Here is a 27,251-nt window from a genome sequence, read left to right on the forward strand (position 1 = left end):
TGACTGAGCTCAAGACACTGCACACAGAAGTCTGCCGCAAGAGAAGGCAGTTATCTTCTCCTTTATCTCCACTGAAAGGGAAAGACATACAACAGTCATAGAATAATTTAGGTTGGAAGGGATCTCTGGAGATCCTCTAGTCCAATCCCCCACTGAAAATGGGTCTAATCAGATCAGGTTGCTCAGTGTTTTGGCCAGTAGAGTCTTGACCACCTCTAAGGAGCACCTTCCACAATGACTCTGGGCAACTTTTTTGAGTATTTGATGAACTGCATGATCAATTATTTTTTTCTTATATCCAGTTTGAATTTCCCACATTCCAGTCATATTCAAAAATGAATGCATAAATTGTGGACAATTGTATTGAAAGATTTGTTTCCTCATTTAGATGCTATTATACCAGATTTTGTACTAATTTTTGTAAAAAGACAAGAGTTTTCATATGACCAAGAGATTTGTTGCTTTTGAATATAAACCAAATTTTACATAAAACCTTTTAATCTAAATGTTTAAATCAAAGGTTTTATGCCTAAAATAGACGTTGCACAGGCTTGGCTTCAGTCCATGCTCTAACAATCATGAATTTGCTGACCAAAGAAAAGAAAACTTCTGATTTTTCCTTGTACCATTTAAAAATGCACTATGTCCAAATGAAATAGAAAAAAAACACCCCAGCACCTGGCACCTGGCTGTTAGAATAATCCAGAGTACATTTTGTACTGATATTTCTACTTAAAATAGAAAAAGAATGTAATTTGCCCTGGCTACCTCAGCATATGTTCTGTCAAGCAATTTAAGGGGTCTGCTTCTGACAAGTCAATCAGAGGAAAATCCTTTTATTGTGTTTTGTTTTATTTTATTTTGTTTTGTTTTAAATGAGATGAAATGTAAAGAAACTGCAAAAGTGATAGGCCCCTGAGACAAAAAAGGAGTCTTGTGAAGAAGTAATATCTTTGGAATAGTGTATTTAGTAACTCTGGGCTACACGGAGGCATTTTACCACACTGGTCGAAAAGAAGATTAAAACCTCTTATGTGCTATACATTTAACTGATGACAAGTACTGCAGGGAAGATGCATGTGTAGAAGACAATAGGACTCTTGTTAGTCACAGCAGATGAGAGCAGAGAAGTGAATCTATGAGATGTGGCCTGCTGGACACTGGAATGGTAAAACATTGTTGCTTATTATCAAGAACAAGAGGGTTTTTTTTAAGGTTACGTAATCACTGCTTCAGATTTTAAAATCCCTAATGCATAGCTATATGTAGTAACTGCATCAATAAAGAGGAACCTGATTGTCTGTCTTCTGGCATAAACATCTAGATTGTGGTGTTTCTGTAATTGTAGAGTTCTGCAGTGGTTTATCTTATTTAATATTAGCATTTTAACTACAGGCATTATGGATCTCTGCCTAATGCAGCCACCTACTCACGCCAAACTTCGAAACGTGTTGCTTTTGTCTTCTTACAGCCAGATGACATTTATAATTAACAAACACTGTCAATGTCATGTAAAGTATCAAATGCTGGTTGTTACTGCATTGACTAAATCAACTGACAGTAGTTAGTCTCCGAGAAGTGTTGCCCAACTCGCAAGACCTCAGCATCACAGTGATTTTTTTGTTACGCAACAAGAATCAACAGTACCACTTTACTGACGTTCTTTTCTATCCCACCCATCAGACTGGAAATAGCAAAAAGTAGCAGTTACAAGGTACGAATGAATTTTTGGTACTACATTTATACCCTTACCTGCAAGCCATTACTGGACAGTATTGTGTTCAATTTAAAATGGTTTTGATATTCATGGTCATTGTTCAGCAGCAACAAAGATAAGGGAACAAGACCATTTTTGATTGCAAGCTCCTCAGCAAATGAAATGAACTTGTGTGCAGTGAATATATACTTGCTGACAATAAGCTTATTTATTTCCTGTTCTTGAGACTTAAAAACAACTCATGGGTCACCCTTCCCGTGAACTTGCAAGCCACAAGTTGAAAACCATTAACCTACAAATAGTTCCCTCGCCTTGACTTGCCTTGCCTTCTCCTCCCTTCTTCAGACAACAGCCAAATTAATAGGATCAATAACTTTTTTCTTTCAGTCACCACAAGCTCTTTTGCCTTGAATTTGCTTATAGTTTGGCATATATGAAAACGTCAATTCAGTATTCTTTTTCTTTTAAAGTTATGAAATATTTTCCTTCTTTCTTAGCCTTTTTTTTTTTTTTTTTTAATTTGTAAAAAAGTATAGGGTATTCTGCCTGTGCACTTTTAGATAAAAACCTATCTTGTAATGAAAGCTCCACTATGAAAACGTCAATTCAGTATTCTTTTTCTTTTAAAGTTATGAAATATTTTCCTTCTTTCTTAGCCTTTTTTTTTTTTTTTTAATTTGTAAAAAAGTATAGGGTATTCTGCCTGTGCACTTTTAGATAAAAACCTATCTTGTAATGAAAGCTCCACTTTCAACTGATGATGGTGACTATAAATATGATATCTTAGCCAACTTGTGCTAATGGTCTTAATTCTTTTCTTATTCTCATCAGTATCTCTGGCATTCATGGTCTACTTAATATCTGACGCCAGTTCCATTAAAAAAGAATCCAATTGCAATGTACAAAATTTAGTTTCAGTCTTTACTGCACAGCATTCTTGATCAAATGTGACCACTATTTCTCATGCATGTTATCAATTTTGAAATAAATTATCTGGGTCTGAAAAACAGTCTGCAGATTGCAAAAGGGGAAGTGTAAAGGCAAGTAGATCCTTCAGCAATAGGGTTTTTTACGATAGTTTCAGTTCCTGCTGATCTCCCTTTTCTACCCATGGGCTAAGTACAGAAATTCTCCTTTAGGGCACAACAGTATTTTTTGTTAGACCACAACAGAAAAACCTGTGATCCTCAATTTTGATTATATGCAAGACAACTAGTAATATTCTTATTGTAGGCATCTGTGTGTGTCATGGTATTTGATGTTTTTGAAAATAATTGTCTTCTCTTTTCAGACTGCACAGATTCTTTTTTAAGAGACAATCTACACAAGCAAGCAGATAAAATATAGAACACTCTCCAAAAGTCAACAATGTATGAAGAAATTGCAAGGCTTGGAGATACACTGTGGGAACTGGAGTAATAAATGGTATGAAAAAATCAGGGTGAAATAAGAGCAGACAAGCTATATTAGGATACCTATAAGAAGCAAAGAGCAAACACAAGTCTTGAATAGGAAGATGAACAGATGAAAATAATTGGTTGTCTTGGTGTTATGACAACAATGTTATTTCACAAGGACTAGATACCACAGAATAAAGCTTCAGAATGACTAGAAAGAAACATATTCCAGCATTCCTAAGGGTAATGTTCGTGATGTGTGCTTGGAATTTAGATGTTAAGATTCATACCACCTTCTGTGATTTTATAAGTAGTCTGATCCTCATATTTGTTACAGTTCTCCAGCTGATGTCCACTAAATAAAAATCAAGACAGAAGTTGTGGATAAATTTAGACCATTCTTATCCAGCCCAGAAGACACAGGACATGCTAGTTCCACTAAAATCCATTGTGAAACTCCTGAATTTCACTGTTTTTTTTCCCTGCAGTTACTTTTACATTAATGTATGCCTTTGATACTAGATTTCCGTTAAGTGGATATGAAATATTATTTCAGATGTTGTCTAAATATTGCTTGCCATAAAGTGAAGATAAGATGCAGAATTATTTTGTATTTTCAGATCAACTTTTTTTGAATAAACAGTTTTGAGGAGTAAGGTGCATTCTTGAAGATATACTACTTAGTCAAACACTCTGGAATGAAAACTCTTGACTATGATCTCTTTTCTTCACTTTTCTTTTTTATTTTCAGAATTGGATCTAAGCCTTTCTACAAACTGCTGAATGCCTTCCTTTCCAAACATGCACACACCTAACCTTTTTCATAAGAAAGCAGCCAGCTGCCTGGAATAGAGATTTAGGTGATTCATTGGTTAAATTTGTATGTTAGCATCTTAAATATGGTGCCTTAATATTTGCACACAAAAAAAAAAAAAAAAAAAAAAAAAAAAATCTCTTAGTATACTATACACTTATGGAAGCTATGTAGAAACTGCGGTTGCAACCCAAGTTTCAAAATCCTACTTTTGGCATTGATTCTATATACATACCGCAATTTTCTTCTAAGAATTGGGCAATCTGCCTTGCTGAACAACAGGCCTTCTGTAAACCATCATTTCTGAAAAAAAAAGAACTGGAATATTTACAGTTCAGAAGCACTTAGACTACAGGCTGTCTGCACTCTACTGTGCAAGGGGGCAGAATAAGAATCTCAGTGGAGCAAACAAACAAAAAAATCAAGGTGGCTGCAAAAAGTGCTGCTTTGAGGCAGCTGTCCTTGAAGACTCTGCTCTCCTACCTCTTCAGACTAGCGAGGCTCCTTAGATAGTTTTCTTAATCTGTCTGAGATAACATCTTTCTGCAGCTGTTTCCCACTCTATTCTTCCTTGTGTAGTAGTATAGTCAGAGCAAAATTAAAGACTAGAAACTCTCAGCTGATGGCAAAAGGTAAAGCTGATGAAACTGCAAATGTCTGATTAGAACTTTTCTTTAAATACATGAAACTGCTTCTTGCCTCCACGTTTGATGAAAATAAAATAAAATATTGAGAAGACTGTAGCTTAATACTTCGTACATTTCTTGTTCGCAGTGCTGGATCCCAAATTTTCTAAGAAGCAAATGAACACAGAAACCAAAATCCTTTGGAAAACTAGCAGGAACTGAATGTCTTCTTGGGTGCTGCTGAATAGTTTTCTCCACTCTTCTAACACTTCTAAACTGACGTATATGTAAGTGTGTCAGACAATTTACCAAGCTGGTTTGTTCAATTCTTTTTCCTTACCCTCCTCTTCTGGATGAAAGCTGTTCCCCTACAGAGTACCAGATGAATATCTTAATGTGTTCTGAAAAATCCTGGTGGGAGAGTCCCCATTTGGCATATGGTGTTTGGCAAAGTCACTTTCTGGCATTTTTCCATCTGAACTATGAGGAAAATTAGATTGACTGTGTGGTACAGATTCTCAGCAGGGTAGTGCCTTAAGCAATACTAGAATAAGCAGCACTATTTAGGAATTTCTTGAGGTTTAATGTTGTGAGAGGGGAAAAAACTTTAATATTTGAATTATCTTTATCAACAAATGTCTTTAAAAAGGGCATACTTAATCTGAAGTTTTCTGCTGAGTTTTTGTATTATGATAATGACAACTTAGACAGTGTGTTCAAACAAGCTAATATATTCTAATAAGCTGAACAGGTAGGACCTACCACAGTAGTTAAAAGTCTGAATGGAAAATCAGATTATCACAGTTTCCAAGTGGTCTGTGGTGGTGTTTGTAATTGATCATTTTCTGGGGAGAATCAAGTAGAAGCATAAACTTGAGATCTTACCCTAGGAAACCAGCTAATTTTCTTATTAATCCACATGGCAAAATGTTCATTTTGACTTTTCTACTGCTAATTCAAATGGCATTTTTTTTTACTTTCATCTATCCATTCATATGTTTTACACAGAGACATTCTCATCTTACTAGAGCTCCCTCTTTCTCTTTAAAAAATATTTCATTATGCAGTTTATCTTCTATTTTCATTGGACTTATAGTTGGGTTCAGAAATCTGCCTTCAATTTACAGATTAAAAAGACTAGCACATCTTTAGCGGATTTGATCAGAAATATTTCTCTACAGCGCAGACACTTCTCTATTTGCAAATATGCCTTAATGCCGAAAATTTTATATGTAAAGAAATAGTGAAAAGTGAGCAGAAAACTTTAATGCAAAGCTGATTTGTTTTTCTTTAATACATTTTTGGCTTTCATATTAAAAAGAGACAGACCAAATGATTTTATCTCTTTTTAAGAGATGACTACATTTGTTTCTGAACATTCTAGTAAGGAAAGCAAACTAGACTTACAAACTTAAAAACAAGTAGTTGTTTATATAAATAATTTCTGTAGTACCATATCTCAAACTGAGAAACTTAGGAAACTGATTTTGAAGTTCTGAGCACATTTCATTTTCACTTTTAGAATCATCAGTGTGGCATGTAGTTTATTACTTCTGTCTGATGAACTTTTAATTTGGAAATGGGTATATAACATAGAAAGTTTACAGATGATGAAAGTGTAGAAATAGGTAAATTGATAATTATTGAAGGTGAGAACGAATATAAATTTCATTCTAAAATTAATGGAAAACTGGGGGGAAATGCAGAAAATGTAAATAGGTTATTATGGATCACCTTAATTCCGACTTTCATGTTTTCTATACTCTGGAGAGATGCCCTGTCATATTTTGTGGTGACATTTCCTTGATTTTTGAAGTGCCTATCATGGTTTTCCTTTACACATTCTATATTAGTGACTTGCTATGATGCACCTTTAATGACTCATTTCACCATTTTGACCTTTTTGGCTTTTTACATAATTACTATGTCTTGAAAGTTATCTTTAGTATGATTTTGGCTTTTTAAACCCTACTGGAGAAAATAATTCTTCTTTATAATTACACTTGATCTTTTAACTCACATTAATAAGTGATCTATCATCCTAGGGTATCTGATAACATACCATTTGGATGCATAATTTGTTTAGCTGTTGTTTTCAGGATTGTTTGGAGAGTTATGTTAAAAAACAAAAAGTCAAACTTTTCTCCAACAAAGGAATATATTTAATCTTCTTCACTGTGACAGATTAAAATTAAAGTGTCAGTTCCTAACTGATATAGGTTGGAATTAATGTTAAGAACATTATAAGAAATTAAAACCCTTTTACTTCAAACTTGGGTGGATGGTAAAGGAAGAACTTTAGGTTAACTCTCAGAATTAGCATGTAGAAATATAGTTGTTAATAAGACAACAAGAAAAAAAATCTTTGTAGCAAGGAATGATGATTTTACAGTAAGAGTTCAGGGTGGGCTGGAAAATAAACCTTGTGTGCAGAGACTCCTTAAAATAAATGTATTAGTTATTTATATATAATCAAGGAACTTAGGGAACAGAACAGAATACATTGTAATGGAACAGGACAGGAGACAAGATAATAAAAGATAATAGAGGGGGACTCTTCCAGAGCTGCCACAGGGAAAGCCAAATAAGAACCACAGGTGAAATGGAGCTGGCATGGTAAAATGCAGAACTTCTGAAGGCCTTCAATTATCCATCACTGCAAATGTCTCCATAGCTGTTAGTGTAAGACCTAACATTAAAAATGATGGACGAGACAGATACAGTACAATGTCATTAAAATTTGGCCTGCTATCAGTGTTTCTACCAAAAGAATCAAAGGGAGGAAAAACCCCAAACAAAACAAACAAACCACCCCAAACCACAATCTATTTATGCAGCAACACAAAACAGAAGACTTTTTATAAAATGAGCTACCTATCAACACTTGCAAAACCACCTCTGTAACTGTGAACGTCCCTGCAATACTCTTCCTGACAGTAATCTTAACAAAAAGTCCAAAATAGGAGCAGAAATTATTAAGCAGGTAGTGTGCTGGAGCCAGAATTTAGTATACTTCATATGATTCTCTCATTTTTTTCTTGCACTCACTTCATCATTACTTACCCTTAAGCATCAAGCATTTTGAACAAGGTATTTTGTCTGTCCCATTTCTCTGCACTCTCTAATACAGCAGGATCCTTGCCTGTGATTGTTATTGTAATAGCTATGCATGAATACCAGTGATCTTAACTAGCGTTTGCCTTGCTTAGGATTAGGTATGGTATAAATGGCATTTCCATGATCTATTTTGAGAACCTGATATACTGGTTTTTATTCTGCTCCTTCTAATCTACATGCACTTCCCCTTTTATTCAGGCTGTTTTTTCATAATTCCCAAGAACAGTGGCAACAGGAGGCAAACAAAGACGTGTTGCAGTCTATTCTAAAGGCAGGAAGCAAAGTGTCTTTTGCAAGCCTTTACAAGTAATGCCTACAGTGCAAATAATGAGTAAGAATTGTTTAATGAGAAATGTCTGGTTATGACAAATCAGAACCAGATATACAGCTTGCGAAAGACAGACTGCACATCTTAATAGCAAAAGTTTTCATGCTTTGTAAACTCTCAAGTTAGATTTTACATGAAATTAAATTAAAGTTCTTTTATGTTTAAATGTTTTCCAGCTGAGGGAACTAGTGCTTCGTGAAGGTTCATGATTTTCTCAACTTTTGGATGGTGGGCTGTCTCCAGTGTTTTGATTTTTGTTTGGTTGGGTTTGTGTTGAGGTTTTTTTGTAGGAGAAAGAGGATTACAAAGCAAAAGCATGGGGTGTATGAAGCAATGACACACATGTAAGCTTCTTTGCATCTTAGTCATATGAAAAAAGTGAAATTCACAAACTAGAATGATCATGTCCTAGAGTCCCTAATAATCAAAACAATGCAATTGCTGTTTAAGACCTGATGGTGGCAGTTGCACATAATTTCCCTTGCAGATCATCTCAACCATAAACTGTTAACACAGAGGTAGGTAAAGAAGAAACTCATTTAGAGTAGGTACTTTCTCTGTATGCCCTATGAGCACAATCAATTTCCAGTGTTCTTAGGTCCTACACATAACATCTGTTTTTGCAATTCAGTTGAAAATTCATTATTAAAACTATTCCCACTGAGAATTCATAGACTCCCACCAATCCTTTTATTCCTTTGGTCTCTAGACTCCATGTCATCCACTGTATCTGATCTTGAGATATACCGAGGTGTCCCCGGTTTTCATTCCTAAACTGGTTAACTTTCTAAATTAAAACTCTACTTTAAACAGTAACCCGTCACAACAGACACTCATCAAAACACAGCAGCCATTTCCATTTGTTGGGTAGATGTGTTTCTTTCTATATAACCCTGTCTGGAAAAACCATGAAGTTACATCTATGTTGGTATAGCAGTAATTAGCTGGAAGTGTAATATATATTCTCTTGAGTTAAACATTTCCAACTATCTGACTATTTCAGCTCTGTTCAAGAGTTTTTAAAATATTGAGAGGTTTTCTGAGTAACTGGTATAAACCATCAACAATATTTCAATAGTGAGAATTATGGAATAAAATAGTACTTTGTACTGCTACTTTAGGAGTCTAAATGGGATGAACTGGGCAACAGTCTTATCTTTTAATCTGATTTTGGAGGCCATGAAAAGACTCAGTTTTAGCATTTAGTTACCAAGGAAATGTAGGAAGCAATAGCAATAATTAGTGCCTTTCCAATGTGGTGTTATGGAAAACGGTTGTTACTGAATTATTCTAGTTGAAAGACTCCTCCCAGGACAGCTTTCCACCATCTGGACAGGGGCTTTTCATAATGTGAATAACTGCATGCATTTTCCTGTCTAAAAATAGTTGTAATCTTAAACACAAAGGTGTAAGAGAATCTTAACCAGAATGTGAAGCTACCAGTTCTAGAACACACATAAAGTACTTTCTAAAGCTAAATTTTAATCATTCATTTTGGGGTACAATGAATATTCTATGCTTTAGAGTCCTTAAATCAAGAGTGAATGTCTTTCTAAATAATGATATTAAAACATGATCTAATTATATCACATCATTTGAAATGTCACTTTTTTCCACACAAACCTAAATTTGTCTAAACTTGAAAGTATAGATCCCCACTCAGCAATCCATAATTTGTTTTCTGTGTCACTTTTTTCTTTTTCTTTTACAACAATTTGATAGTTAAGTGAAAGAGGTGTTTTCAGCGTCACTTTCTGCAGAAAATTGTAAAGTATCAGAAAAAAACCACAACCGTTCCCTGACCATCTGCTTCCTTGAAATCACTGTGTATACTAAATACATAAGACCATTGCTACTTAGAAAATGAGAATCAGGTTGCTCTTTGTCTGAGAAAATCATAAGAAAATACTTCTGCAAGAAAAACTGGATGTGCATCTAAGATATTTTCCTTAGCAAATATTTGGTGGTGGCTCTTCATGTATCTAAAAATTATCATTTGGGAGATGAAGCTTACTAAACTGCCACTGGATAGAACAGAATCATTTGTAACAGATAGAGTCAAACAGATAATCTAAGAAACTACAATTTGTACTTCACTAAAATTTTCTACTTGCTACTGATTCCTTCGTTATGTAACTCTTCCTTAAAAGTGCCCTTCCCCATGCCTGATGAAAACTGAAAACTGGAGCCATTCCTGGCTCCACTCTCACTCACCACTTTCATGGCAAGCACATACATGGCCAAGATTCCATCAGCTGTCCTACAGCCCAGCAAGGCAGCTGGGCCATGTGGATGCTGGGCAGCGGAGAGTTGCCTAGTCTGCTCGCTTGGTTTCCTTGGAAATTCTTGCTGTTGGAAGCTTTCCTTCCATTGAAACAATCTTTGCCTGATGAGAGGCTTTTCTGTTGAAAGTATTTGATTGATGTAGTAGTTAATGCCTGAAACAGCTTCCCATTGTCACTGCGAGACTGACTTTCCCTCCCCAAAAGTCACATCTGCTGAAACTGTGCTGTGCAAGATGTCAAGGAAATTCCTTTCAGCCCTTCTCCATAAGCAGATGTGCTTTTAATCAGAGGAGTCTCAGTACAGCTTTGCTAATTTCTTTCAAACTATAGCTCTCCTGAAGCCATTTTTATTTGTTTAAAATCTGGCTTCCTCTTCCTGTTAGTCCTTTGTCTGTAAAATTCATGTTCACTGCCTACCACTGAAAATTCTAGGTAGATGTCCCTGTCCCTCCCTGCCAGTTTCTTCTTTCTCCTCCTATTTAGTCATTATTAGTTTGGCAGCACATCGGTGTACAAAAGCCATTCATCCAGGACTTAGCATGTCCTTTCTTGAGAAAAGCCAGAGCAAAAGAAGTATAAGAACTTGTTCTGAGAAGAGAGGACAGGGGACAGAGTATAAATATCTGTGGGGGGAAAAGCCTTGTTTGGTCAAAATGTAGCTCCCATGGTGGAGCTGTGAACAGAAATTTGAAAGGCTCTGAAGATGATGACTTCTGCAAATTAGTTTCCCTGGGGTAAATCCCAGGCCAACCTCAGCTCAGAAGAGAAACCAAAGTCAGAAATTGGAAGAAGGCTGGACTTCACAGGTTCCATTCTCTGTTGGTTTTTCAGCACCTGTGACTGAGGAATGAATTCAGGAAAGGCTAAAGTATATTCAATGGACTATACATTATCTGATTGTCACAGTGGAAATTATCTGGGATTTGGAGAATTTGTTGAACTTAAGTTACTGAAAAAAAGCCCAAAGGCAGGTATCTGATGCAGGCAGCTGCTTGAAGAACATCAATGTGTGTTCAAAGACTACCAACTCTTCTGATTTTCCATTTTTTCTCTCCCCACAAACAGTTAAAACACTGGTTTTGTTGTTTCTTTATTTCACTGCAAATACTTAACATTGCCACCCACTAAGTACAAATAGTGTTTGAGATGATCACCACTTCCCCTTGGATTTTAATCACATGCCAAAGCCATTTGAGCCTCATATTCTTCTGTCAAGACAATTTGCACTGCTGTGTGCTGGATGAAAATATAATGAAAGATCTGTAGCTTTCATACTTTACACTGCGAAAAGTAGGGGAGGCTCTTGCTTTTTTTCAAAGTTTAAAATAAAACAAATTTATGCAGCTTTTTTTCTGATTAAAATAATAGACCCATGTACAACTCAAGTTGTTGATGAGGGAGATAAATTGTTATCAAGATAGAAATCTCTTTATTTTACTGACTGCATTAGTGGAATTGTTCCCTTGATTGTTTTTCCACACAACAAGAATGTTTGTTCATTATACATCTATTATGAAGAGAAAATTCCTCCAACATAATGTTATCCTGTTTTACTTTTTTTGCTGTCTTTGTGACAGGCAAACATAATTTCTCTTCTTTTTTGTTTGCTGAATGTGACAGGACAGGCATTTAGACAAACTCATACATCAAGCAAAGGGCTGGATTCAAGCTTTTCCAAGTTTGAACCTCATACTTTTGAAGAAGAGTATGAACAGTACTTTGAACAGCTTACAGCATGAACCAGTTTTTGATACCCAGATTGCTGCAGTCTGAAGAGTGCAGAACCCAAGTTCACACTAGTTGCTGAAGTCATGGCAATGTCATTCTGCTTTTCCCTACTACAATTGTCCTTCCTCAGGAAAAAGGGAGAAGGAACAGGAGCTGAAATCACCTTACTCACTGTAATTTTATTTGCATGATTTCATCTGACAGCCCCAGATGTGTTCTTGCACTTAGTATTAGCAGGCACTGTGAAGAAGTATCGATACCAACAGCCCATCTAAGAGTTAAGTATAAAATGGGAAGAGTGGAACTTAGTTGCCAAAACATAGGCATAATTTTAGACACCAATTTAGATCCTCTCTGTCTCTGGGTACTGACTGGAAAGAGCGTGAGACTCTCATAAGTGCTATAAAGAATCTCAAAAGCCAACAGACATGTACTTGGGCACCAAAATCTTGCCGTTAGAAGCCAGTGAGGAAGTATGAGAAGAGCATGATGCAGCATTTACCAGAATGGTGGGAACTGATGACTGATTTGAAGCGTGACCTTTGCATGAATTATCTCAGTGGATATACATCGGTCACACAGGTTCAGGCTGGGCAATGGCATCCAGATAGGAGATAAAAAGGGTTTGTGTGAAAGCATGTGCTTTTGGAATAAATGAAACAAAAATCTTATGAATGGTATGAAGACATAGGATCCTGTGGATAAATCTGAGAAAAGTGAAGTACTCTCAAGGTGTGGTGTGATGGTGCTGTAATGAGGTGACATTCACAGTGATCAACTGGGTGGTTTGGAGAAGGAAAATAGAAAGCTCTAAGCTGATGGCAGGGCATCCCATATGAGATCTCAGGCAGTAAGACAGAAAGAGACAAACCTGAAGGAAAGAAAAGGAAGGAGATTCACAGAATCATCAGAGTGACTTCATCATAAAGATGATAGATGAATTTGTGCTTATGGCAGAGATTACCGAAGATAACCTAGAAAGGAAAAAGATCACAGAACCTTGCCACAGAACTACAGAAACACTTTAAAGAGTATGGGAATCACCTGGAGGAGAAGCTGATGGATCTTTTAGAGCTAGAGGACAGCCAGGATAAAGTGGAATTACATAAGACAAAAGAGAACTAGATTAAAGAGAACACTTGGTTCAAAACCAAAACCAGACAGGTCAAGAAGATAGAAGGCAGTGTGTTCGTTCTGACATTTGGCTGAAATGAGTTTATCAATAAAATTAATCTGCCAGGCGTGCAAAGGACAGAATCTAGATTGAAGATGGAAAGCAAAATTCACCTTTAGAAATGTTTAGACATTTAACTATCTAAATATAAGCCAATTTTTGAGATTTTTCTTTGAATCAGTAAAAAGGTAGAGCCAGTTGCAGAAAGCAGTTTGATTTCATTATCTTATACAAGTGTTTTAAGAATGAATCCCCTTCCTATTGATTAAATAGATGACTATCTGAGGCTTAGATAATTGTCAGCTATGTCTCCGATATGTGATATTAAGGAAAAACTGAAATGGGAGGTGCTCCAGACAAGTGAAAACAGTAGTTTTATTGTGTTTTCACAAAGAAAACCACAAACCACATGGTGCAGTCACAAGCAGAATGAGATGAACTTCAGAAAGTACATTCTGCAAAAGGACTTGTTTCTGTTAGAGTAAGACTTTTGTGGACCTGGAGGACAAATTTGTGTTCAGTATGTGCTACTGTGACAGTGAACAGTATCTGAGAGTCTTATTTGTTTTGGAGAAACAAATCCTATCTGGTGAAGCTCAGTTTCCTACAGTTTGCATTGCTTATATTCTTACAGAAACAAAAATACGTTATGACAATCTTGCAATATTTTTCCATATAGCTGCAAGTTTAGTTTAGGCTGGCATGAATATCCTAGAGGGAGAATAAAAGTTTGATCTGACACTAGATGCAGACTAAAAAGATGCTCAAAGTGTGTTCAATGTCAGCTTATTTTGTTTGGGGTTGGGGTTTTTTGTCGTTGTTTTTGTATGTGGGTTTTTTTGGTTTGGTTTTGGTTTTCCATGGTCATTTCAAAGAGTGCTTGTCCAACTAGCTGGAGTTGTGAACATAAAATAAACTTTTTCACAATGCATACAGAAGTATATACTTGCTTATAGCACCTTTTACATCCTTTGATTTGACTGAGTGCTAGTCTTGCATGAACCAATACATTTCTACAATTGATAGATAACTCAGTTCCTCCAGACTTTGGAATTCTCTAGGCATCCTCTCAGGTATAGCTTGCATTTAATTTAAGCAACCTGCCACTCCTTATCTAGAAGCAGTGCAATCAACATCCTATTTAATAGACTCATTTGACTCAGAAAATCTCCCTTTCTACTTCTTGGTTGTTTTTTTTCTTTTTTTTTCTTTTTTTTTTTTTTTGTTTTCAGCAAGGAAGTCATCCTTGACAAAAATAAAAAGGAAAGAACAGACTGCACTTGCAAAGTGTGAATCGCACTCTTTCAATGATAGTTTGATCACTCATTTAACAAAACCAATATGGCTAGTATTGTCCTAAGTCTGGAGGTGACCTTTACAACACTTTAAATAATACAGAAATGATTTATGGTGATGCATCCCATGCTATTACACTTTGACATGTATAAATGATGTGCTGAAATTCTATAATGCATCAATTTGCCCATCTTATCTGTAGATATTGTACTTTTACAGAATAGGGGACCACATTTATATACTTCCCTAATGTGAAAATTATTTAGAAATCAGCTTAATTAAAAGTAGCATACACATTAAATAAATAAATTATTTATGTAATAAATTAAACAAATTAAAAATAAAATGAATATGTATAAATAAACTGTTTTACATCTGATTGGAAGCTATTATTTCAGTTCGGTATTTCATTGTGATGGAATTTTAATGATTATATTAAAATGTTGGATCTTAAGTTACTTACAGGTGTTTATAAATAGCATAAACAAAAGTGTATTTATTATAACCATGACATGAGCATTCAGTTTGGAATGCTTTTTACCTCGTCTTTGTTTTCAAAGTGAACTAACACTCTTTTTGCTCTTTCCTTTCTTGCCTTCTTCCCTCCATTCCCCATTTTCTGAACTACAAAATGCAACATCTGCTGCAGAATCACAGAACTGCAGAATGGTTGTGGTTGGAAAGGACCTATGAAGGTCATCTTTTCCACTCTCCCTGCTCAAGCAGGACCACATAAAGCTGGTTGTCCAGGACTGTGTCTAGATTGTTCTTGAAAATCCCCAGGGGTGAAGACTCCATAACCTCCCTGGTCAAACGTGCCAGTGCTCAGTCAGTCTTGTAACAAAAAAATGTTTCCTGATGTTTAAATTTGTGCCAGTTGCCTCTTGACCTGTCACTGGCCACTGTATGAGTGCTTGTTCCTGAATTTATATTGCTATTAGTCAGCTTGTGTGAATTTATATTGCCATTAGTCATCTTGTGTTATGAACAACATTTACCTTATTTTGTGTAACTTAATTTATATGTATGATATCTCTATGAAGTGTTTCAGTAGCTGATTCAGTGATGTGAATTAAAATCTGGTGATATTTGGAAGAATTTTCTGGCCAGACTTCCATGAATTCAAAGCTTGATTTTCATCTCTGTGCTGAAATTAATTTACAACAGTGTACAGTACTATTACAACTTAACCTCTATTTCAATGTATATGGTGTAACTGTTATGTATTATACCCTGCTTAAATCTCTTTGATTTACATGTCATTCAACTTTTTTTACTAGTGTATATCTATACTATCCTGACTGTGTTGCTGCAGCATAATGTCATGGCACTTGTCAAATTATTCATTGAGAGTGACACTCCTGCAATTTTCTACAGCTATAGCTCATGAAATGTTTCCCTCCACTACTCCTGGCAGTTGCTTTTATCACTTGTTTCAGGAAATCACCACAGCCTAGGAACTTCCTTTAGCATTTGTATAATGCCATGCTGATCTTACAGCAGAAGTTGCAGTTTCCAGAAAGGCCTATGAGTGAAAGACATCACTAGTTATCTGGGATAAGCATCATATACTGCCACCTCTTGGCTGACTATCTGTAACAGGTCTCCAGATCCTCCCACAACAGCCCTGGCATTATGTTCCCCTCTGGTGTTTGCCCTTGACCCAGATGCTCTCAACAAGCATTTCTCAGATGTTATAGCTCTGGGCAGTTAAAAGCAACTTACCATACAGCTCTTCCTACCCTTCCTCCCCACAGAGACCCCTCCACAGCCTCTAACAGTTATCCCATTAGCTCCTGTGCTTTCTGTCATGCCATAGACCCATGACTGTGCGCAAACTTCACCTTCTTGTTTACTGCCTCGGCTATGCACATTGGCATTTAGCCACCTGAGGAAAGCCTTTCAATGCCCTCTCTCCTCGGTAAGAATGTGAAAGCCCCCGGTGGCTTTCTTCTCAGCATACACATCACCTCCCTCTCTTACCTTTGCACTTTGCTGCCCATGAATCAGTGAAATTTGTTTAAAGCTCTCTTTCACCAAGTTAGGAAGCCTCATCAAAACCATATTCTTTCTTTTAGTCAGACGGGTCACATCTCATTCCCAGAGTCCTTGATCCTCAGATGAAAGACCATGATGAAAGAAGCTGTTGCTTGCACTACCATTTGTAAAGCCAGACATTGATTTAACAGGAGCATTTCCTGGGTGTTTCCTATTCCAGCTGGAAGACCTGAAGAGAGTCTTACCCACAGTCTTAACCTCTTCACTTTTGTTCCTAGAGCTTTATGGTTACTCTTTGATATGCTCAATGTTTTACCTTGACATGGTACCCGTATTTGTCCATAGCAGGGCTAATAGCCAGAGGATCACATGATCCATGCCAGTTTCTGTGCTACGTCAAACAATTAGCATCTGAGATAATAGGAAAGATCTTGGGAAAAATAGGTCTATCAGCAGAGGAATCCTTTGGTTCCATGTGGGCAGGAGTTGATTACCACTAACAATTATCACTTCCTCTTGAGAGCTCTGTTCTCAATATGAGGATGTGAGATGGACAGCCCAAAACCTCCTTGGGAACTGGTTCCTCCACCTCTGTTGACAGGCCCTGGACTTATATTCTAGGGGAAGAGCTGTTAATTTAGATGGAACCTTTGTCCTGTGTCCAGAAGTGACAAGTTTTCAAGCTTCTAACCTCTCTTCACTCTTGGAAGTTTATGCTGTCTTCTTGTTCCTGTGTTGCCTTGGCGATACCAGCTCTCTCATTCTCAAAGAGTTTAAAGGTCTTGCTGTTGCAGGGTCTCTTTTGATAATTTTCCCTGATGCAGAGAAGCTTGCTTAATGCTGCTTGCAACTCCTGCACCTGACACCAAATTGGCTGTTGGAGCTCACCTTCTCACATGGGCACAGGCAGCCACATCACCAGAGAGCATGGGGGACATGCATCCAAGGAGGGTGCCGCTTCATGTGGATTTTACAACTGTGGGGATCTGCTAGTGAGCAGATATCTGTCTGATTGAGTAGCTGGACCTAGAACTAGAGCCAGTTGGCCCCTACTCATTCTCATGGAACATGTCTCCTCTAAGGTAATTCCACTTGACTTGAACACTTGAAGGGTAAGAAGGTAATCAGATCATGTGTGTGATGAACATGATTGGTTTCTGTGATGAAACTACTAAGTGGATAAGGAATGTTTGGTGGATATAATGTACCTTAACTTTAGTAAGGCGTTTAATGCTGTCTTTTAATGCTGTTGGTACATCCTTTCTGGAGGCTAAAGGAAATATGGGCTGGAAGAATGAACTTATAAGTAGATTGAAAATTGCCTGGACTGTCAGGCTGAAGGCTATAAACCAGAGCTCCTATTTGTCAAAATTTTCATCAAGAACCGGGATGGTGACCCACAGGGCACAACTAGCAAATTTGCAGATAATTAGGTATAGTGACTTCAAACTAAGGGACCGTGAGAAACTCATAGGCTGGTCAACAGAAACTCTGTGAAGCTATACAGAAAGGCCCTGCGTGGATGTTAGCAGTTAGGCAAAGCTCTGTCTGACTTGAACCAATGCTGCCCAAAATCCCACTGCAGCATACCACTGATCTAGACAACCAGCACTTCTGCAAAACTGTAGGGTCTTCCCCACTTGCTGTCATGAAAAACTCATGCCATGATAGGCATTCCAAGTCCTGGCATGGGACCTTTAAGCAGGCTTGGCATGTTATCTGTTTGTCTGAGAAAGTAGATGTTGTCCCTGTGTTAGAAAAGTGCCCTGAAAATATTATTTTTTGAGTTATACTTAATTAATAGACTGCTATTTTTTCATCACTTTTCCAAACACCCTGATATGCAGCAGTTAAGAGAGTAGGCACTGTTAAGCAAAAGAACTTCTTATTCAGCTGTATGTGTTAATTAATAATCTTTGATGAATAGGGGTCCAATAATGCCTAAATTTTCAATTGCTTCTCCATTAATGATAGTATATTCAGTAAAGCATGCAATAATTATGAGTGGTTTAGAGTATTAAACTTTTAAAATAGACAGGCCTATTCTTCTTATGTTGTTCCAGTAATTTTTCAGCTGTTGTAGTTTTCCTAGGTTATTGTAGTTTACTGTAAAGCATGTATGATGTATTGACATGCAAAGTAAAATGCACTGCATAATAAAATGCAAAAACACTCAATAGATTATGTTATTAAATCAAGAAAAAAGTAATATATCTAAAAACTTTGAATCTCATATTAATTGCATCTCTTTAAAAACATCCATACTTGAAAGTTAGCCTGTAGCTAACTTTCATCCTCATAAAATCTGGACCTTTAAAACAATATCAGAGACAGCAAAATGCAAGCTAGAAGAGATTTGAGGTAGAAGCTAGGTGTATGGAAATTAACCTGGGCAGTTTATAAAGACTGAAAGAGTAAATTTCACTTTATGTGTCTGCTCACTCATATAATCCACAGTGTTGCTGAATCACAGTTTTCTCAGTTTTAAAACATTATGATTATTTTTTAAACAGAGAATCTAGAGGCAGTAGACGTAGAGATACCATATATATTGCCAGGAGAAATTTGCACAGAACAGCATAGTTGGATATCTTTGCAGGAATTTCTAAAAATTTTGTTATGAACAGTTTTCATGTCTTTTAGCAGAAAGTATGTCCCAGTTCTTAAAGTTGTGCATTTTCTATGACTCACAAAATTTAGAATCAGAAAGTCGTAGAATCATAGAGTCATTTAGGTTGGAAGAGACCTCTAAAATCATCAAGTCCAACTGTTAACCCAGCACTGCCAAATCCATCACTAAACCATATTGCTAAGCACTGCATCTACACGGTTTTTAAACACATGGTGATCACACCACCTCCCTGGGCAGCCTGCTCCAATGCTTCACCACCTTTTCAGTGAAGAATTTTTTCCTAATATCCAATCTAAACCTCCCCTGGTGTAACTTAAGGCCATTTTCTATTGTCCTGTGTCTAGTTATTTGGCAGAAGAGACCTACCCCCACCTCACTACAACCTCCTTTCAGGTAGTTGTAGAGAGCAATAAGGCCGCAAACCCCCCCCTCCCCCCCCGAGGCTTCTCCAGACTAAACAGCTCCCCCAGCTGCTCCTCATAAGACTTGTGCTCAAGACCTTTCACCGGCTCCAGTTTTGCTGTGAAAAAACCCACTAAACATGACCACCCTCCTCTTTCTTCCTGCCGTCTCCCCGTGTGTTTGTTAGCTGAGTACCCTGGTGTTACCTTACGGTGTTGGAATTTACGAATCCATAAGCTGTCATAAGCTGCCTGCCTGTCTGCTTCTTTAATGAGTAGAGGGGTGACAAGACTGCCTGGGATGCCTTCAGCAGGTTCAGAACAGTAGCAACTGCAGGAATACAATGATTAAGATTACAAAGGCCTCCAGCCACCGACTTTTGAAGATGATAACTTTCTCCTTGATGTAAAATTATTTTGAGGCATCGTTTGCTTTTTTGTTGTTTTCTTTCTGCTGTAGCTCTTATTGCTGTATGGTATCCTCCCTTTGTGGTGCCTGGTGGTGTGCTCAGGACAAAAGGACCATTGTTAAGTGGGTTTAAGAAACCATTTCCTCCCACTTTAGCATGGCAGGGACCTGCAAGCATTTTGCCTTCTTTGCCATGTGAAGTATCAGTTGCCTGCTAGGAACATCTAGACATAAATCAATTCATCAGTCCCCTGCTAATATAACTAACACTGATTTGCATGACAGAGTCTGTGATTAAAGTCTTTGCATAACACAGTTTGAAGAATTGCCTTCTACCTTATCAATTAACTTGTATACCATGTAACTTCTTAATTTTTATACACATAAATTTTGTGGCTTTTATCCACTCTCATATGACAGTTCACAAATAAATCAGTTTCAATATCTTGAAGAAAGAGTTCTGCATTATAATGATGTATTTTTAAAAGGCTTCTTTACAGGTACAATGGAGTTCTTTTCCCCATTAGAGATGCTGCTTTGTATCTGAAAAGCTGAATTAGTTGTATTATGCCAACTACTACTTCACTTGATGTTGATTCCTGTTCCTCAGAATAAGGGAGCTTTTAAAGGGATGTCGATACAAAAAGAAAGGTCTGCTTCAGAGTCTATTGAATGACTACACAAGAGTCTGTACACACAGCTCTGCTAGTAGAGTCATTTGTTGTAAATGTGGAAGACCATTCATACAAACACTCCAGTACATGTGATAAAATCACTGTAGTTTAAAATTGTATTTAGCAATGGAGATGCTACAGATTGAATAGAGATTCAAGAAGGGTTTTCTTCATTCTAAAGACAACAGCCCCACCCCCTACGCCCGGCACCCCTAGGAAAAAACAAAACAAAACAAAACAAAAAACAACAAAGAACCAAAAAATGTTGTTACCCTGTGAGTAATTTCTGGTTTATCTGTAAAGGAAGAACATGTTTTGGATAAAATCTGTTTCTGATAATGTCAATAGAAACTAGTTCATCAGCCTTGTGAGGAATAAAATTTCTTACTGCCTTTTCTTCAAGATGATTACACATGCACTGCTGTATCTCCAGTGTTTTCTTCCCCTTTTGTAAGTGAAAGACTTTACAGGACTGAAACACTATAAAAGTCCAATGTGACTTGGAATAGGACCATGGAAAATTTCACTCCAGCTCTATTGTTAACATAATAAGGAACATTTATTAAACATCTTAGTTTCTCTGCACTTCAATTTATGTCTCATATAATTAAAATTATGAGATTTCTTTTGTTTATAATGCGCTTTGAGATCTCTGGAAAACAATACTTGAGCAAAGAAGAACAATAAATACAGCTTTGCCATTTACTGTGTTCTAGGTTGTGCCCCTCCATCAAAGCTAGATCAGCAGCATCCCTTCATCAGTGGTCAATGCATTATTGAATAGTAAAAGTAAGTTCCAGCCTTTCTTTTGCATGTCTTCTGTAGTGTGTCCACCACTATATTTTTTTTTTCTTTGAATTGCAAGTACCAGAAGAAAAGCATTGTTATGGTATACAGAATTGTGACTACTATTTTTGCAGTATACTTTGAGGTATGCACAAATTAAGACAATTTTAGATGTCAGACCTGGCTGTGAATGTTGATTTATTTTACTGAACTCTATATGACTACAGTAAAGATGTCTACATCTGAGTTATTTTTCTAAATGCCCTTTTCTCAGTGAGGGGAAATAAAAAAAATTAAGGCATGAATCATCTGAGCTGGTTTAGATGTCTCCTTGAGGATGAGAAGAATTGTGCCCTGAAAATAGCCTTTCTTTCCATGGATGGAAGAGGGACTGACTAGTCCTAACATCTGCACTGAATCAGATGAGTCTCCCTCTGTGTCTCCTATGCCTGATGTCAAGGCATTTGAAACAGAGGAAGGAAGCACACAGCATTACTCATCTGTAAAGAGCAATATCCAGAGGAGGCTCAGCAGCACATTGACTGTGGGTCACAATCCCAATGAATTATTAAGTTACTGTTATGTAGAAAATAGATTATTTTGTTATATAATTCATTTACTCAGCTGTATCCTACATTTGTCTTCAATTATTTCTGTTCTACTATGAAATATTTAAACTACTCTGCCAAAAAGTCACAGTGAAGAATCAAGTAGACCTCACTCTTGGTTTTGGGACATGTACATGGTAGCAGCTACAAGAAAAATTAGAACAGGGAGAAAAAAAATAATATAGAGCTTCTCATTCTTACATGGCTGAAGAGTTCCTCCATTGCTTATTGATCCTGCCTCTTTGAAGGGAAGATGAAGTGAAGAAGCTGCAACTCGAAATGTCTCCAGTTGCATCTAGAATCCATCAGAAGTATCATAAGTTCATCTCCAAAGCATGATGGTTACAGCTGTAGCCTGCCTGGCTATAGTCTTCTCCCTTGGGAGCTAATGCCTATGTAATCTGTAGATTGTGGTGGTTTACAAGTAATTTCCAGATTAAGTTCAAAGAACAAGTTTTGGTATAGACAAGTCTGAAATGGCACTAATCTAGTTACTTCAGATATCACTTGGAGATATCTGCAGCTGCTTCTTTTGCCATGTTTCCACTGAGATGATTGACAGAGTCATCCAAGTTTTACAACCAAACAGAGCACTTGGAATAGCTTGTTTCCATCAACTACCACAGAAGTGGTAGGACAGATTTATTCTGCAAGTTTAGTAAGAGTTCTCTTCCCTTATTCACAGTTAACACTGAAGACAACATAAAATTCAGATTTCAAACTTTTCTGTACATGCCACATGTCAAAAATCACACACAACTTGTCCCTCAGCATGTCTATGAAAAAAACATGTGTGCGGACTTACTGGCTCCTGGCTTTCAGCTTCATCTAAAGCAAGGATAGGTAGCTGGTTTTGATAGAAGCCTGTAGAGGGATGAATCTGGGCTAATTGGCATTCATAACATATAGATGTGGGCTGGCTTCAGGGACAGAGGGTTGGCTGATATAGATAAGGTGCAGGTGTGGCTGGTTCTGTTAAGTGGTTGAGAGCCAGTGAAGAGAGAGCAGCTGAGGAAGAGAGAAAGAACACATGCCTGGGATGAGGTGAGGGTAGTAGAGGGGCTGTAGGAAGAGTATGCTGGTATGAGGTAGTAAAAGACCTTGTTGCAGCTTGATAGTCTACAGAGTGCTGTGACAGAAGCCGATATAAAATGACAGGAAATAATATCTAGGAAATGAAACAAAAGAACTTTTCTTCATCAGTTGTTAAAGTCAGAATAAAATTGCAAAAAATATTGACAGAGTAATGGAATTTTGCCTATGATAAAACCCTTTATGGCTTAATTGCGGTGTCAGTTTAATGTAGCTGATATATATATGTGTATATACCCACACATGGAAATCCATACGTACAGTGCTTGCTGTAATCTGTTGTCACATAGATCACGTGCTGTACAAGGGAGAGCTTAATAATTCTTTCTTCCTTCCTAAGTATATATCAAGCTCTCATTTTCTATTGTCTCTTCTATTTTTTTTCTAAAGGATTAGGTTTTTTTTTATTAATAAGCCTGAAATTTGAGTCCTGCCAGTTTTGCTTGTATATCATTGAGTAGATGGATGTCTATATTTTTGTGAGCATATTTATGAAGTGTTGATTTTGGTGCTCATTTCATTGATTAATGATTTGGTGATCTAAACAAACACACTCCTTGTCTGTAAGAGTAAATTTTCTGAGAGCTTTCCAACACAAAAAGTCACTTACAGAAAACTGTTGCTTGTGTTTTTCAAAGCTAAACTGAAATACAGGAAGCTTTCAACACAGTGATTAGGAAAAGAGGTTACTCTGTAAGGGTGTGGGTGGGTGGGAAATATCACAAAAACTGATTATTCCATGCAAAGCATCCTTTAGAAACACAAATAAAATCTGAGTCAGTACCAGTGGAAAGAGATAATTCTAAGCTGAAGATTATGCTGTTATCATATCACTCACTTGGGAGTTCTCTGGTAGAAAACTTTGTGAACAATTACTCACTGATCTGTAGAGAGGATATTAAAGTCTTCCAAAAGATGCAGAAAAAGTGTTATTGAGTCTCAAGAGCCTAAGATTCAATGAAAAATTAAGGAGCTTCCAATTATCCCCATTTGAATGGAGAAGATTTTTAGGTAACAAAAAGGAAAAACTTCAGAACCATAACTCAGGATGATAGCATTAATAGGGAAATATTTTCTTACTTCTGTAAAGCTAAATTCCCCGCAAAACTAGAGGATGTAATCTAGAAGATAGGGAGTTTGAAGTAAACAGGTGGTTCTGGGAGAAGTAGGTCATACAAAAGATAATAAACTTATTTAAGATAGTAGTGAATAACAATAGAAACTAAGTATCTGCCAGGAGGAAGGAACTAAGAGTGTTCAGGGAAAACAATCTACCTTGGATGTGTTTTCTCTATGTAGGAATAAACAAACACCCTCCACCCCCCAACCTAAAACAGCAGCATGAAAAAGAAAGAATATAGCACGTCTAGGTAGGTTTTCTTCACAACTCTGTTTGAATTTTATTTTGCTAAGGCCTTTCCATGCCCACACAAGTCAGGCTGCATCCTTCTCCCATTGTGGGTATAGCTGCCACACAGAAACATGCAGCAGCAAGTGAAATTTGACCTTTTGTTCCACGTTCCTCTCAGACCCATGACACGTGGGCATTTGTTCCTAACCAAATTTGAAAACATGTCTCTGACTTAAAAAAAAACCACAAAACAACAGTGAAAAACAACTTCTCCTTGCTTTTTACTTATTAACACCCACCCCCAAAAAGAATACTAGCAAAACCTAATGTTCTAACTAACATTTCTATAAAACCTACAAAAAGGAAAAAAAGATCTCGTTGTTTTACATATGTAACTTTGAAAAGTGACCTTTAAAGAACAGAGATGGCTATCTTGAGAATTTCCTTTTGATATAGCAGAGTTTATTCATTGGATGTTTTGCTGTTAAAGGTACAGATACTTGAAATCTCTTCTAAAGTGCAGGTGGTGATTCTGTGAACATGGTAAAGTTAAATCATGCCAAAAGGCAGATTTTTAATAACATGAACACTGGTAATTTCTAAGGATGCTTAATGGTGGCTATAGCATGAATTCAGAAGTCTAGATGGGAAAGGAATGCTCCTTTCTTTTTCCCAGTTATACTATGGGTACACTCAATAAAGTCTAGAGGAATTTTTTTCAGCAAGGTAAGTGAACTATTCAGGAAATCACCTATTGTCCTAGGAATCTTTGGATATAACAATTTTGGAGGACTTGGATGTGGGTATAAACAATCAATTCCATATTTGATTTTTGTTTGGTTGATCTGTTTTATGACCTTGGATGTCATTTTTGTTCATCAGAATTCAAAAAAAGTGGCCTCAGCCTGCATCATTAGTATCTTCAAAATAAGCTGTAGCGTGGAATCAGTCATTTTGCACAGTTAATCAGTACCCTCAGAGGAAGGAAAGGATGAGCTTGATTAAGATTGCAGATTGAATTTGAGACATTTTATCTTCATTTCCTCCCTCTGTCACTTCTGGTATTTCTGTCATAACCTTCTGCAAAAAACCTTGAGTATACGATTTATTACTCAGCCTTCTGTTCTTTAAATGAGCTGATACTATGTGTAGTTAGACTGCAATTCTTTGAAGCAACAATTGCTTCTTTCTTCCTTTGTATTTAGAATCTAAGGCAATGGGATATACTTGTGGCTTGGTTTTGGTTTTGTGGTTGTTGTTTGTTCAGTTTGGTTTGTTTCATTTTTAAATACAAGCCAAGCCATCATTCAGTATAAAATAAATCCTGGGATCAACTGTATTGACACTTGCACATGTATCATTGGCCAGATCTTGACTCGGCAATCTGTGGGAGTACACAATTTATTTGTATTTTTCATAACTGAACTCAGATCTGCACCTGATTCCACACTACAGCTGGACATTGTTACTGGTCTCTCTGCTTCTCTGCTGTAGAAAGGCTGATATAGACCCAAACCCATCTCATGAGAGAAATTGTACTAGAATAGAAGAAAATTGTAATTCCCCCAATTAAACAAACCTTAAGGAATCGCTTGCTAAGCCATGCAGGTATCGAGGAGGAATGTCAGTAATATTATTCCCAGGGCTGAGGATGGGCAAGACACTTCCACACTTGTTACCAGAGCTTGGAAGGGATGCTTTGGGAGTGAGAGTGAGTAGAGAAATGTAAGGTATTAGATTTAGTATTTGAGGGAAGGCAATTTAATTTTGCAACCACCTCTCTCTCTCACATTGCTGTAGGGAGCCCAGCTGCAGGAAAGATGTTTGATACTGGATTGTGGCATATACACTAAACTGAGCATTTTTGTTCACACTGACTGTGGTATAGGGAATGTGGCAGCTACTTCCATAACAGCAGAGTTTAATCCTAGCAGATATTAAATAAACTGTGACTTCTGCCAGAACTTGTGCCTGTGGAATTCAATTTAGACCCCATCATGAGTGTGAGCAGGTGATTTGGCTGACTCTTCCTGTGGAGACTAACTAGTTGCGTTATAGTGCCTGGATACTTCCAATGGGATCAATCAGGATATGTTAATTGCACCGAGATAATTTTAAAGTAGTGTAATGGGAAATTTGTTAACTTGGGAGAAATGCTATATTTTTAACAGTAAGGGGTATTGTTATTATTATTCTTTTGAACAGGTGGTCTAACAGCATGGAAGGAACCATGCCGCTGAAAACAAGAGAAAAGAGAAGGATGCAGAGAAATGAACCAGCAGGAAGTTCAGAGTTTGTTTGGATAATTTGAAAAACTTATTAGTGGATGGCTCATCTGCACCAAGAAATACAGTATGTTCAAAATTAAGGGATTGAAGCAGGACTTTATATTGCTTTCTCAATTGCTTTTTTCTTCATCTGCAGAAAGCTTTAACAGAGGGGAGAACCCTGGATGGCCATCTTTTAGACAGTATTAAAAGTAGTAAAAACTGTTCATTTGGGAGAAAAAGAGAAAAAGTTAGTGAAGATACTCTGGAACTGCTGTTGTAGCTCTTGTTAAGTCTGATCCTGTCTTCCTAAAACTGAGCACTCAGAAGTGAAAACACAATATCAAAGGTAATTTTGTCATCAGTTTCTGATACTGGTTGTTATGAGTAATTCCTTATCAAGAGAAAAGTAACCCTCATCCAGGGCCAATGCATCAACTTCCATTGGTAGCTGAAGGCAAAATATGATTCGGGAAGAATGGAGCCTCTGCTAGTAGGTGCAAACTGTTTATGGTAAGCAGTGGAAAATAGATGAGAAAAATTGTTTAGGG

The 27,251-nt window shown here is 37.0% G+C and overlaps 1 long non-coding RNA gene across 1 annotated transcript; it reads left to right on the forward strand.

The window, feature by feature from the left end:
- The first annotated feature begins 1,477 nt into the window (after positions 1–1,477).
- On the forward strand, positions 1,478–26,777 carry LOC121090697. Its single transcript, XR_005828664.1, has 5 exons — positions 1,478–1,714; positions 3,009–3,142; positions 4,703–4,841; positions 21,313–21,385; positions 26,639–26,777. It is a non-coding gene; the product is annotated as an uncharacterized LOC121090697 (long non-coding RNA).
- Positions 26,778–27,251: the final 474 nt, after the last annotated feature.

This window comes from Falco naumanni, chromosome 6 (genome assembly GCF_017639655.2).
Source record: "Falco naumanni isolate bFalNau1 chromosome 6, bFalNau1.pat, whole genome shotgun sequence".
Classification (NCBI taxonomy): domain Eukaryota; kingdom Metazoa; phylum Chordata; class Aves; order Falconiformes; family Falconidae; genus Falco; species Falco naumanni.